Source organism: Chlorocebus sabaeus, chromosome 24 (genome assembly GCF_047675955.1).
Source record: "Chlorocebus sabaeus isolate Y175 chromosome 24, mChlSab1.0.hap1, whole genome shotgun sequence".
NCBI lineage: Eukaryota > Metazoa > Chordata > Mammalia > Primates > Cercopithecidae > Chlorocebus > Chlorocebus sabaeus.
In genome coordinates, this window is record NC_132927.1 from 13,666,525 (window position 1) to 13,679,811 (window position 13,287).

The following is a 13,287-nucleotide window of genomic DNA, read 5'->3' on the forward strand; positions in this document are numbered from 1 at the left end:
TCACTAAATGAACTAAATAAGGAAGCAGGGACCAATCTTGGAGAAACAGATATCTGAGACCTTTCAGACAGAGAATTCAAAATAGCTGTGTTGAGACCACTCAAAGAAATTCAAGATAATACAGAGAAGGAATTTGAATTCTATCAGATACATTTAACGAAGATATGGAAATAATTAAGGAGAGTCAAGCAGAAATTCTGGAGCTGAAAATGCAATTGACATACAGAATAATACATCCAAGTCCTTTAATAGCAGAAATTGTCAAGTAGAAGAAAGTTAGTGATCTTGAAGATAAGATATTTGAAAATACACAGTCAGAGAAGACAAAAGAAAAAAGAATAAAAAACAATGAAGGATGCCTACAGGATCCAGAAAATAGCCTCAAAGGGCAAATCTAAGAGGTATTGGCCTTAAAGAGGAAGTGGAGAAAGAGATAGGGGCAGAAAGTTTATTCAAAGGGATAATAATGGAGAAATTCCCAAACTTGAAGAGAGATATCAATATTTAAGTACAAGAAGGTTATAGAACACCAAGCAGATTTAACCCAAAGAAGACTATCTCAAGGCATTTGATAATCAAACTCCCAAAGGTCAGTGATAAAGAATAGATCCTAAAAGTAGCAAGAGAATAGAAATAACATACAATGGTGCTTCAGTGTGGCTGGCAGCAGACTTCAGTGGAAACCTTACAGGTCAGGAGATAGTGTCATGACATATTTAAAGTGCTAGAGGGCAAAAAAACCTTCTACCCTGGGATAGTATATCTGACAAAAATATCCTTCAAACATGAAAGAGAAATAAAGGCTTTCCCAGACAAACAAAAACTGAGGCATTTTATCAATGCCAGATCTATTCTACTAGAAGTGCTAAAGGGAGCACTTTAATTAGAATGAAAAGGATATTAATGAGTAATAAATAATTGCCTGAAGGTACAAAACTCACTTGTAATAGTACACAGGAAACCACAGAATACTATGGCACGGTAACTGTGGTGTGTGAACTACTCTCATTCTCGGTAGAAAGAATAAATGATAAAGCAATAAAAAGTAACTTCAACTTTTCAAGACATAGTACAATAAGATGTAAATAGAAACAACAAAAAGCTAAAAATCAGGTAGATGAAGTTAAGGCAGAGTTTTTATTAGTTTTCTTTTTGCTTATTTGTTAATGAGAATAGTGTTAAGTTATTTTCAGATTAAAATAACGGATTGTAAGATAGTATTTGCAAGCCTCTTTGTGGGCGGCAAACTACCCAGGTGCTGAGGCAAGAGACCGAGGGCATGAACTGTTCCAGTATAATAAAGAAAATATATAAAATAAGAATAGTTACACTAGATATAGATCATAGATATGATTATATATGAATATCATTAATCATTAGTTTGTAGCAATTACTCTTTATTCTAATATTATTATAATCCTTGCTTTTCAATTATAACCTAGGAAAAGTCAGGCCATACAGAGACAAGACCTGAGGGGACATGGTGAGAAGTGACCAGAAGACAAGAGTGTGAGCCCTCTGTCACGCCTGGACAGGGCCACTAGAGGGCTCCTTGGTCTAGCGGTAATGCTAGCGTCTGGGAAGACGCCCGTTGCCAAGCTGACCATGGTCTAGCGGTAGCATCAGTGCCAAGGAAAAACACTCGCTACTTAGCAGACTGGGAAAGGGAGTCTCCCTTTTCCCGGGGGAGTTTAGAGAAGACTCTACTCCACCACCTCTTGTGGAGGGCCTGACATCAGTCAGGCCCACTCACAGTTATCTGGAGGCCTAACCATCTCCCTGTGATGCTGTGCTTCAGTGGTCATGCTCCTGGTCTGCTTTCATGTTCCATCCCATACATCTGGCTTTACCTTCTAGATAGCAGTAGCAAAATCAGTGAAAGTACTAAAAGTCTCTGATATGCAGAAATAATGGCATAAGCTGTCCTCTCTCTCTCTGTCTCTCTCTCTCTGCCTTTGCTACCAAACAGGGAAGGGCCCCCTGTCCAGTGGACACGTGACCCACATGACTTTACCTATCATTGGAGATGGCCCACACTCCTTACCCTGCCCCCTTGTCTTGTATCCAATAAATAACAGTGCAGCCTGGCATTTGGGGCCATTACTGGTCTCCATCTTGGTGGTAGTGGTCCCCCAGCCCAGCTGTCTTGTCTTTTATCTCTTTGTCTTGTGTCTTTTTTCCTACGATCTCTCATCTCCGCACACGGGGAGAAAAACGCACCGACCCTGTGGGGCTGGTTCCTACACCTCATGGTGACCTCAAACCAAAAAACATAAAATGGATACACAAAAAAATAAAAAGCAAGAAACTAAATCACATCACCAGAGAAAATCACCTTCACTAGAGGAAGACGGGATGGAAATAAAGAAGGGAGAGAATATCATAAAACAACCAGAGAACAAATAAGAAAATAGGTGGAGTAAGTTTTTACTCATCAATAACAATGTTGAATGTAAATGGACTAAACTCTCCAGTCAAAAGACATAGTGTGGTTGAATTGAAAAAACAAGACCTGTTAATCTGTTTCCTACGAGAAACACACTTCACCTGTAAAGACACACAGACAGAAAATAAAGGGATGGGGTGGGTGTGGTGGCTCACGCCTGTAATCCAAGCACATTGGAAGGCTGAGGCAGGTGGATCTCCTGAGGTCGGGAGTTCGAGACCAGCCTGGCCAATGTGGCGAAACCCTGTCTCTACTAAAAATACAAAAATTAGCCAGGTGTGGTGGCGGGCACCTGTAATCCCAGCTACCCAGGAGGCTGAGGCAGAAGAATCACTTGAACCTGTGAGGCGGAGGTTTCAGTAAACCAAGATCATGCCATTGCACTCCAGCCTGGGTGATAGAGCAAACCTCCATCTCAGAAAAAAAAAAAAAAAAAAAAGAGAAAAGAAAGGGATGGAAAGAGCAGAAAGAGCTATTCTATGCCAACAGAAACCAGAAAAGTGCTAGTTATGCCAGGCAAAATAGATTTCAAGACAAAAACTATGAAAAGAGACAAAGAATGTCACTATTTAATGAAAAAGGGGTCAATTCAGCAAGAGGATATGACAATTTAAAATATATATGCACCCAACACTGGAGCACTCAGATATATACAACAAATATTAGAGGTAAAGAGAGAGATAGGCTGCAATACAGTAATAGTTGGAGACTTCAACATCCCACTTTCAGTATTGAGCATATTTTCCAGACAGAAAATCAACAAGGAAATATCAAACTACGTTTGCATTATAGACCAAATTGACCTAATAGATGTTACAGAACATTTCAGTGAAGAGCTACAGAATACACATTCTTTTCCTCAGCACATGCATCATTCTCATGGATAGACCATATGTTAGTTCACAAAACAAGTCGTCAGACATTCAGAAAAATTGAAATAATATTAAGTATCCTTTCTGACCACAATGGAATAAAACTAGAAATTAATAAGATGAATTTTGGAAACTGTACAAATACTTGGAAATTAAACAATATACTCCTGAAAGACCAGGGGGTCAATGAAGAAATTAAGAAAGAAACTGAAAAATTTCTTGAAACAAATGATAATGGAAACACAGCATCAAAACCTATGGGATACAGCAAAAGCAGTACTAAGAGGGAATTTTATAACTGTAGGTGCCTACATTAAAAAAGGGGAAATACTTCAAATGAACAGTCTAACAATGCTTTTAAAGAACTATCAAAGCAAGAGCAAACCAAATCCAACATTACTAAAGGACAAGAATAAAGGTCTGAACAGAAATAAAAGAAATTTTAATAAAAATACAAACGGTCAATAAAACAAAATATGGGTTTTTGAAACGTTAAACAAAATTGACAAACCTTTAGTCAGACTGAGAAAAAAGAGAGGATCCAAATCAGAAATGAAAATGAGACATTACAACTGATACTGCAGAAATTCTAAGGATAATTAGTGGCTACTATGAGCAACAATGTACCAATAAATTGGAAAATCTAAGAGAAATGGGCAAATTCTGAGATAGTACAACCTACAGTGTTCGAATCAGGAAGAAATTCAAAACCTGAACAGACTAGTAATAAGTAACGAGATTGAAGCCATAATAAAAAGTCTCCCAGTGATGAAAAGCCCAAGACCTTGTGGCTTTACTGCTGAATTCTAACAAACATTTGAAGATAAACTTAATACCAATCCCACTCAAATTATTCTGAAAAATAGAGGAGGAGGGAATATTCCAAACTCATTCTCTGAGGTCATTATTACCCTGATACCAAAACCAGACAAAGACACATCAAAAAAAGAAAACCAATCTCTCTGATGAAGGTTAATACACACATTCTCAACAAAATACTAAAACCGAATTCAGCAATCCATTTGAAAGATCATTCCTTATGACCAAGTGAGATTTTCCCTGGGATATGATGATGGCTCAATATATGCAAATCAATCAATGTGTACATCATATGAGCAGAATGAAGGATAAAAACCATACGATCATTTCAATTGATGCTGAAAATATTTGATAAAATTCAACATCCCTTCTTGGTAAAAACCCTCAAAAAACTGGATATAGAAGGAACATACCTCAACATAATAAAAGCCAGATATGACTGACCCACAGTTTGAATTCCTCATATTGAATGAGGAAAAACTGAAATTCTTTCCCCTAAAATCTGGAACATGACAAGGATGCTCACTTTAACCACTGTTATTCAACATAGTACTGTAAGTCCTAGTTAGAGGCCTTCCTTCTTTTTAAAAATATTCTCTCAGTACTGTGGATTTACTTTTAAGCATTGATCTAACTACATCTAACATTTTAAAAAATTATCTAGTTCAAAATGTTGTGTTTCCATTTTTATCTTGTTCAGAAGTTTCCCTTTTAGCTTCCTTTTTAGAAAAATGGGTTATTTGGGATTGTTTAAGGATTTTTCAGATTATCTTTCTGTTATTGATTTCTAGTTTATTTCTGGTTTATTTTTAGTTATCATGGTAAGATAACATAATTTTCATGATTTCATCTTTTTTCAATTATTATTATTTTTTTTGAGACAAAGTCTCACTCTGTTGTCCAGGCTGGAGTGCGGTGGCACAATCTCAGCTCACTTCAGCCTCCACTTCCCAGATTCAAGCAATTCTCATGTCTCAGCCTCCCGAGTAGCTGGGATTACAAGCATGCACTAAAATGCCCGGCACATTTTTGTATTTTTTTTTTAGTAGAGATGAAGTTTCACCATGTTGGCCAGGCTAATCTGGAACTCCTGACCTCAAGTGATCTTCCTGTCTCAGCCTCCCAAAGTGCTGGGATCACAGATGTGAGCCACTGCGCCTGGCCAATTTTAACTAAGTGTATTGAGGTCTGTTTGATGGACCAGAATAGGGTCTATTTTGGTAAATGCATCATGTGCACTTGAAAATATTGTGTATTCTGCCATTGTTGGGTGGGGTTTTTAAATAAGTGTTAAGTCAAATGGATTGATTTTTAAGAAAAACAGAGGCTGGGTGTGATGGATCACACCCAGAATCCCAGCACTTTGGAGAGGCCGAGGTAGGCAGAACACTTGAGCCCAGGAATTCAAGACCAGCATGGGCAACATGGTGAGACTCCATCTCTACAAAAAAATAGAAAAATTAGCCTAGTGTGGTGGTCCCAGCTACTCAGGAGGCTGAGGTGGGAGTATTACTTGAGCCCAGGAATTTGAGGCTGCAGTGAGCTGTAATTGTGCCACTGCATTCCAGCCTAGGCAACAGAGTGAGACCCTATTTCAAAAAAAAAAAAGAAAAAAAAGAAAACCAGAGCTGGGTAGTATTAATAGTTAAGGTGGTAAAAGCAGATATTATTTAGGAACTAATGCAATAGGGGAAAAGAGACCTCAATATAGAAGTGGGTTCAGTCCCCATGAGCATAGGCAAATGGGACTTTATAGCTAAGGAGCAGGGAGGGGATCAGTGGATGGACAATTACTAACAGGAATCATCAGGGTTAGAGAAGATTGTGATTAAACCAACTTAACAGGATTCTTTCTGAAGTCAGGCCATGGTGATCAAAGATGGAGGATTCTCAATAAACTGACTTAGCAGAATTCTTGCTAAAATTGGATAGTGCAGAGACAGACACAGAAACCCAAAAGGTTGAGGGCTAGTATAGTAGATGGTTCAAAGGAGTCTCATTAAAGTTTGGTCAAGGCAAGATCCTTTTTATTTGTTTTTTATTTTTTTGAGACAGGATTTTGCTCTGTCACACAGGCTAGAGTACAGTATAGTGGTGTGATCACAGTTCACTGCAGCCTCAACCTGGGATCAAGTGATCCTTCCACCTCAGCCTACGGAGTAGCTGGGACCACAGGCGTGTGCCACCATGCCTTCCTAAAATTTTAAAAAATGTTTTGTAGGGACGAGGTCTTACTGTATTGCCCAGACTGGTCTTGAACTCCTGGGCTCAAGCAATCCCCCTGCCTTAGCCTCCCAAAATGATGGAATTACAGGTGTGAATCACTGATCCTGACTAAGGCAAGGGTCTCTGTCACTGAGATATTAAGTCTTCTGTATCCCTACTGATTTTCTGAGCACGTATTCTTGTGATGACTGAGAGAGGTGTGATGAAGTTTCCAACTATAATTATGGGTTTGTCTTTCTCTTTTCACCAGTTTTTACCTCAGGTACTTTGATGCTGTTTTGTTAAACGCTTACATATTTAGGATTGCTTATGTTTAGTTAGTAAGTTGAAACTTTTATTGTACTTATATAGTTTGAGTAATATCTTTGTTTTATATTGTCTGATATGAATATAGCCACTCCTGCTTTCTTTTGATTAGTATTTGCATGCTTTTTTCATTGTGCTCTATTATCCTAAATAATACATAGTTAGGAAAGGGTAGTTTGTGGAATGTTTTTACTTTGTATGCCTTTTGTTATTTTAATTTTGATTTTAGAATATATCGTTTTATCAAATGTGACCTAAGATCCTTTTATTTTAAGGTGTGAGGATGTAAGTATTCATCACATAATTAGAAAAAAATTTGTATTATTACATTACATTCTTGGAAGGAATCTGAAAGGTAATTTCCTGTGGATTTTTTTTTGCATTTGAATGCTGAAATGTTGTTTTGCATTGTCTCAACCATATACCTATAACCTAAAAAACATTTAAACATTGAAATTCCTTCTTTTTAATGAATTATTTTTTGAAGTATGACAGACTTCTTTAAGCAGCATGTCTTGAAACTAATTAGTACTTTAATACTTTTATTATCTTTTAAGTTTAATGTAAATCAAAGCCACTTCCTTAATTTATGTCAAACAGCTTATTGCCAGCATGGGAGCTGCAGATACTGTGTGTTATAGCTTATGATATCCCAAAGTAGAACATTTTATTCAGTGGCATGAGCTGGCACAGTGGGCTAGATTATTCTAATTCATTTGGGTAAGTGAACTGAAGCTTAGAAAGTTTATGTACAAAAATGCACTGTCAGAATTTCTTTTTGATTCTTTACAGGTAAGAAACTGGTTTTAGGATTTCAGCATCTTAATTTCTATTGTCTTTATGTCATGCAGGTAATTAATTTTAATCTTATTTTAAATTAAAATCTACCTACATGTCTCTATTTGTTTATTTACTTATTAATAGAGAGTCTCCCTCTGTCCCCCAGGCTGGAGTGCAGTGGCGTGATCATAGCTTACTGCAGCTTCGAACTCCTTTTTTGAAGCAATCCTCCCACCTCAGCCTCCTCAGTAGCTAGGAATACAGGTGTGCACCACCATGCCAAGCTAATTGTTTTAAAAAAACTTTTCATAGAGATGCGGTCTTGCTGTGTTGCCTAAGTTGTACCAACACATATTTAGATGCCTATGCTTTGTTTGTTAATTTTTTTTTTTTTTTAGAATTAAAATCTCATTTGAAAATATTTTGTCTCATGATTATTCACAGGTTGGTTCTGGAAGCTCATGATCTACATCTAAATGTACCTGCCTTAGTTTGTCTTGTGTAGCTATAAGAGAATGTCACAGATTGGGTAACTGATCATGAACAGAAACTTATTTGACTTATGGTTCTGGAGACTGGAAAGTCCAAGAGCATAGTGCTGGCATCTGGCAAGGGCCTTTGTGCTTGTCATCTCATGACAACAGGTGGAAAGATGAGAGCAAGAGCAGGCCCATTGAACAAAACTACCCTCGTGATAACGTTGTTACTCCATTCATGAGGGTGGAATCCTCATGACCTAATCACCTCTTCACAGTCCCACCTGTTAATACTGTCACGTGGTATATTAGTCTGTTCTCACATTGCTATAAAGAACTACCTGAGACTGTATAATTTATGAAGAAAAGAGGTTTAATTGACTCACAGTTCCAAAGTCTGTAGGAAGCATGGCTGGGAAGGCTTCAGGAAACCTACAATCATGGTAGAAGGTGAAGGGGAAGCAGGCACATCTTCACATTGTGGAGCAAGAGAGAGAGAGAGAGCAAAGGGTGAAGTACTATACACTTTAAAACAACCAGATCTCATGAGAACTCACTCTCATGAGAACAGCAAATGGGAAGTCTGCCTCCATGATCTAATTACCTTCCACAAGGACCCTCCTCCAACAGTGAGGATTACAATTTCACGTAAGATTTGGGTGGTGATAGAGCCAAACCATATCACATGGCAGTTAAATTTGAATATGAGTTTTGGAGTGGACATTCAAACCACAGCATATTACCCCTCATTCCACAAAACTCATGTTCTTCTCACAAACAGCAGCCCCAAAAATTGTTCCAGCATAAACTCAAAAGTCCAAAACTCCAGAGTCTTATTGAAATCAAATATAAAAATAAATAAATAAATAAACAAATCAGATACAGTTGAAACTCAAGGCGCTATCATCCCAAGGCAGATTGCTCTCCCACTGTGAGTCTGTGAAATTAGTAAGTTATATGCTTTTTAAATACAAGTGGCAAAGGCATAGGAGAGACATTACTATTACAAAACAGAGAAATAGATAAGAAGAAAGGGATAACTGGTCCCAATTAAGTCCAAAACCTAACAGCAAAAACAACATAACTTTTTTTTTTTTTTTTTTTTTTGAGACAGAGTCTCGCTCTGTCTCGCAGGTGGCTGGATTGCGGTGGCACAATCACAGCTCACTGCAGCCTTGAACTCTTGGGCTCAAGTGATCCTCCCATCTCAGCCTCCTGAGTAGCTGGGACTACAGGCATGCACCAACATGTCTGGCTTTTTTTTTTTTTTTTTTTTTTAAACTTATTATAGAGATGAGGTAGCTCTCTATGTTGCCCAGACTGGTTAAAAGTAACCATGCAGCTCCTTCAGTATTTTGCTTAGACATTTCTTCTGCCAGATATCTTAGTTCATTGAGCTTAAATTCTGCCTTCCATAAAGCCTTTTGGGCAAGGACCTAATTAAACAAAGTTCTTTGCAACTTTATAGCAAGGAATGCCTTTACTCCAGTTTCCAATGCCTGTTCTTCATTTCTATCTGAGACCTCATCAGAATAGCCTTTACTGTCCATATTTCTACCAAGATTCTAATCGTCATCTCTTAAGTTATTTGTAAGAAGTTTCAGACTTGGCCTGCAGCTCATCTTCTGAGCCCTTAACAGAATTGCCCTAAGCTCTCCATTTATGTCAATCTAAGCTTTTTCTAGCCTGTTCCTCCAAATTTTTCCAGCCTCTACCCATTACCTTGTTCCAAAACTATGTTCGGATATTCAGATATTTGTTATAGCTACAGTCCTGCTCCTTGGTACTGTGCTACTATAACAAATACCACAGGCTGGGTAATTTATGAAGAGAGGGTCTTCATCCATGGTGGAAGGTAGAAGGTGGAAAGGCAAGCAAGGTGAAAGTGAGACCGAGAGGGCCATACTTACTTTTTTTCCCTTTGAGACAGAGTCTCACTCTGTTGCCCAGGCTGGAGTGCAGCGGTGTGATCTCAGCTTACTGCAACTTCCGCCTCCCGGGTTAAAGCTTTTCTCCTGTCTCAGCCTCCCAAGTAGCTGGGATTACAAGCCTGCATCACCACACCTGGCTGGTTTTTCTATTTTTTGTAGACTCGGGGTTTTACCATGTTGGCCGGGCTGGTCTTGAACTCCTGACCTCAAGAGATCCGCCCACCTTGGCCTCCCAAAGTGCTGGGATTACAGGCATGAGCCACTGTGACTGGCCTGGTGTTTACTTAGTTTTGTGGTAGATGTTAATATTTAATATTTAAAAATATAATACTTTGTTTATGGGTTTGGGTCTACTATCCTGGTTGCTCTATGTAGACATATGAGGAGTTTCAAAAACTATGCTGCCTCTACCACTATCTTTTTCAGGATCCTCCTGTTTTTTTTTTTTTTGAGACAGAGTGTCGCTCTTGTTGCCATACTGGAGTGCAATGGCACGATCTCAGCTCACTGCAACCTCTGTCTCCCGGGTTCAAGCAACTCTCTTGCCTCAGCCTGCCAAGTAGCTGGGATTACAGGCATGTACCACCATGCCCAGCTAATTTTTTGTATTTTTAGTAGAGATGGGGTTTCACCATGGCCAGGCTGGTCTTGAACTCCTGACCTCAGGCGATCTGCCCACCTCAATCCCCCAGAGTGCTGGGATTACAGGCGTGAGCCGCCATGCCTGGCCCCTCCTGGGTGTTTTTTACAAAGTTAAATTTATTGAATTTAAAGGGCTGTGTTCTTTGAAATTATGTCCTGCTACAATATTCTTTAATTTAGGAGAGGCTGGTTATTACAGATGGTGACTGTTCCTTCCTTTTAAAGTCCTTCCTTTATGAAATAAAAACCTGGCAACAGTTTTATTTTGGAGATTTTACTAGGTTGTGGAATCTAGCATTTTGATGACCATTTATCTCAATTCCCTAAAGCAGGAAAAATAAGTGATTTCTCAAAGGTTACAGAGTTAATAAATGGCAGCACCTGTATCTAAATATGTGTTTTATGATTCCACATGAATCATCTTTGAACTGGTTATAGGAAGTGACTGAGTGAGAGAGAACTCTGTTTAGAAAATGTTTTACCAGGCGGGTGTGGTGGCTCATGCCTGTAATCCCGGCACTTTGCGAGGCTGAGGTGGGAGGATTGCTTGAACCCGGGAGTTTGAGACCCACCTAGGCAACATAGTGAGACCCTGTCTTTACCAAAAATTTAAAAAGTAGCTGGGTGTATTAGTCCACATTCATGCTGCTGATAAAGACATACCCAAGACCAGGCAATTTACAAAAGAAAAAGGTTTAGTGAACTCACAGTTCCATTAGGATGGCAAGGCCTCACAATCATGGTAGAAGGTGAAAGGCACATGGCAGCAGACAAGGGAAGACAGTGAGAGCCAAGCGAAAGGGGTTTCCCCTTATAGAACCATCAGATCTTGTGAGACTTATTCACTACAACTAGAACAGTATGGGGGAAACCAGCCCCATGATACAGTTATCTCCCACTGAGTCCCTCCTACAACATGAGGTAATTATGTGAGCTTTAATCCAAGATGACATTTGGGTGGGGACACATCCAAACCATATCGTTCCAGCCCTGGCCCCTCCCAGATCTCATGTTCTCACATTTTAAAACCAATCATGCCCTCTCAGTAGTCCCCAAAGTCTTAACTCATTTCATCATTAACCTAAATGTCTACAGTCCAAAGCCTCAACTGTTACAAGGAAAGTTCGTTCTGCCTATGATCCTGTAAAATTGAAAGCAAGTTAGTTATTTTCTAGATACAATGGGGGTATAGGCATTGGGTAAATACAGCTGTTCCAAATGGGAGAAATTGGCCAAAACAAAGGAGCTACAGGCCCCATGCAAGCCCAAAATCCAGTGGGGCAGTCAAATATTAAGGGTCCAAAATGATCTCCTTTGACTCCATGTCTCACATCCAGGTCACGCTGATGCTAGAGGTGGGTTCCCATGGTCTTGGGCAGCTCTGCCCTTGTGTCCTTGCAGAGTACAGCCTCCCTCCCAGCTGCTTTCACAGGCGGGCATTGAGTGTCTGCAACTTTTCCAGGCACATGGTGCAAGCTGTCAGTACTTCTATCATTCTGGGGAATGGAAGATGGTGGCCTTTTCTCATAGCTCCACAAGGCAGTGCCCCAGTAGGGACTTTGTGTGGGGGCTCTGACCCCACATTTCCCATCTGCTCTGCCCTAGTAGATGTTCTTCATGAGGGCCCCCACCCTGCAGCAAACTTCTGCCTGGACATCCAGGCATTTCTGTACATCCTCTGAAATCTAGGCAGAGGTTCCCAAACCCCAATTCTTTATTTCTGTTCACTTTCAGGCTGAACATTATGTGGAAGCTGCCAAGGCTTGAGGCTTGCACCCTCTGAAGCCATGGTCCGAGCTCTATGTTGGCCCTTTTCAGCCATGGCTGGACCAACTGGGACACAGGGTACCAAGTCCCTAGGCTGCACACAGCACGGGGACCCTGGGGCTGACTCACTTTTTCCTCATAGGCCTCCGGGTCTGCAATGGGAGCAGCTGCTGTGAAGACCTCTGGAGACATTTTCCCCGTTGTCTTGGGGATTAATATTTGGCTCCTCATTAGTTATGCAAATTTATGCAACCAGCTTGAATTACTCCTCAGAAAATGGGATTTTCTTTTCTATCGTGTGGTCAGGCAGCAACTTTTCTGAACTTTTCTGCTCTGCTTCCCTTATAAAACTGAATGCCTTTAACGGCACCCAAGTCACCTTTTGAATGCTTTGCTGCTTAAAAATTTCTTCTGCCAGATACCCTAAATCATCTCTCTCAAGTTCAAAGATCCACAAATCTCTAGGGAGGGGCAAAATGCCTCCAGCCTCTTGCTAAAACATAATAAGAGTCACCTTTACTCCAGTTCCCAACAAGTCTCTCATTTCCATCTGAGCCCACCTAAGCCTGGACTTTATTGTCCGTATTGCTATCAGCATTTTGGGCAAAGCCATTCAACAAGTCTCTAGGAAGCTCTAAACTTTCCCACATTTTCCTGTCTTCTGACCCCTGCAAACTGTTCCAACCCCTGACTGTTACCCAGTTCCAAAGTTGATTCCACATTTTTGGGTATCCACAGCAGCACCCCACTCTGCTGGTAGTAATTTGCTGTATTAGGCTGCTTTCATGCTACTGATAAAGACACACCCAAGACTGGGCAATTTACAAAAGAAAGAGGTTTAATGGACTCACAGTTCCATGTGGTGGACTCACAGTTCTACGTGGATGGAGAGACCGCACAATCATGGTGGAAGATGAAAGGCACGTCTCACAAGGCAGCAGACAAGTGAAGACAGTGAGAGCCAAGCAATAGGGGTTCCCCCTTATAGAACCATCAGATCTCATGAGACTTATTCACTACCA

The 13,287-nt window shown here is 40.0% G+C and overlaps 1 protein-coding gene across 8 annotated transcripts in view; it reads left to right on the top strand.

The window, feature by feature from the left end:
• Positions 1-13,287, top strand: part of MIPOL1 (mirror-image polydactyly 1) — a 365,168-nt gene that overhangs the window by 15,661 nt on the left and 336,220 nt on the right. The gene's annotated exons all lie outside the window — the stretch shown is intronic.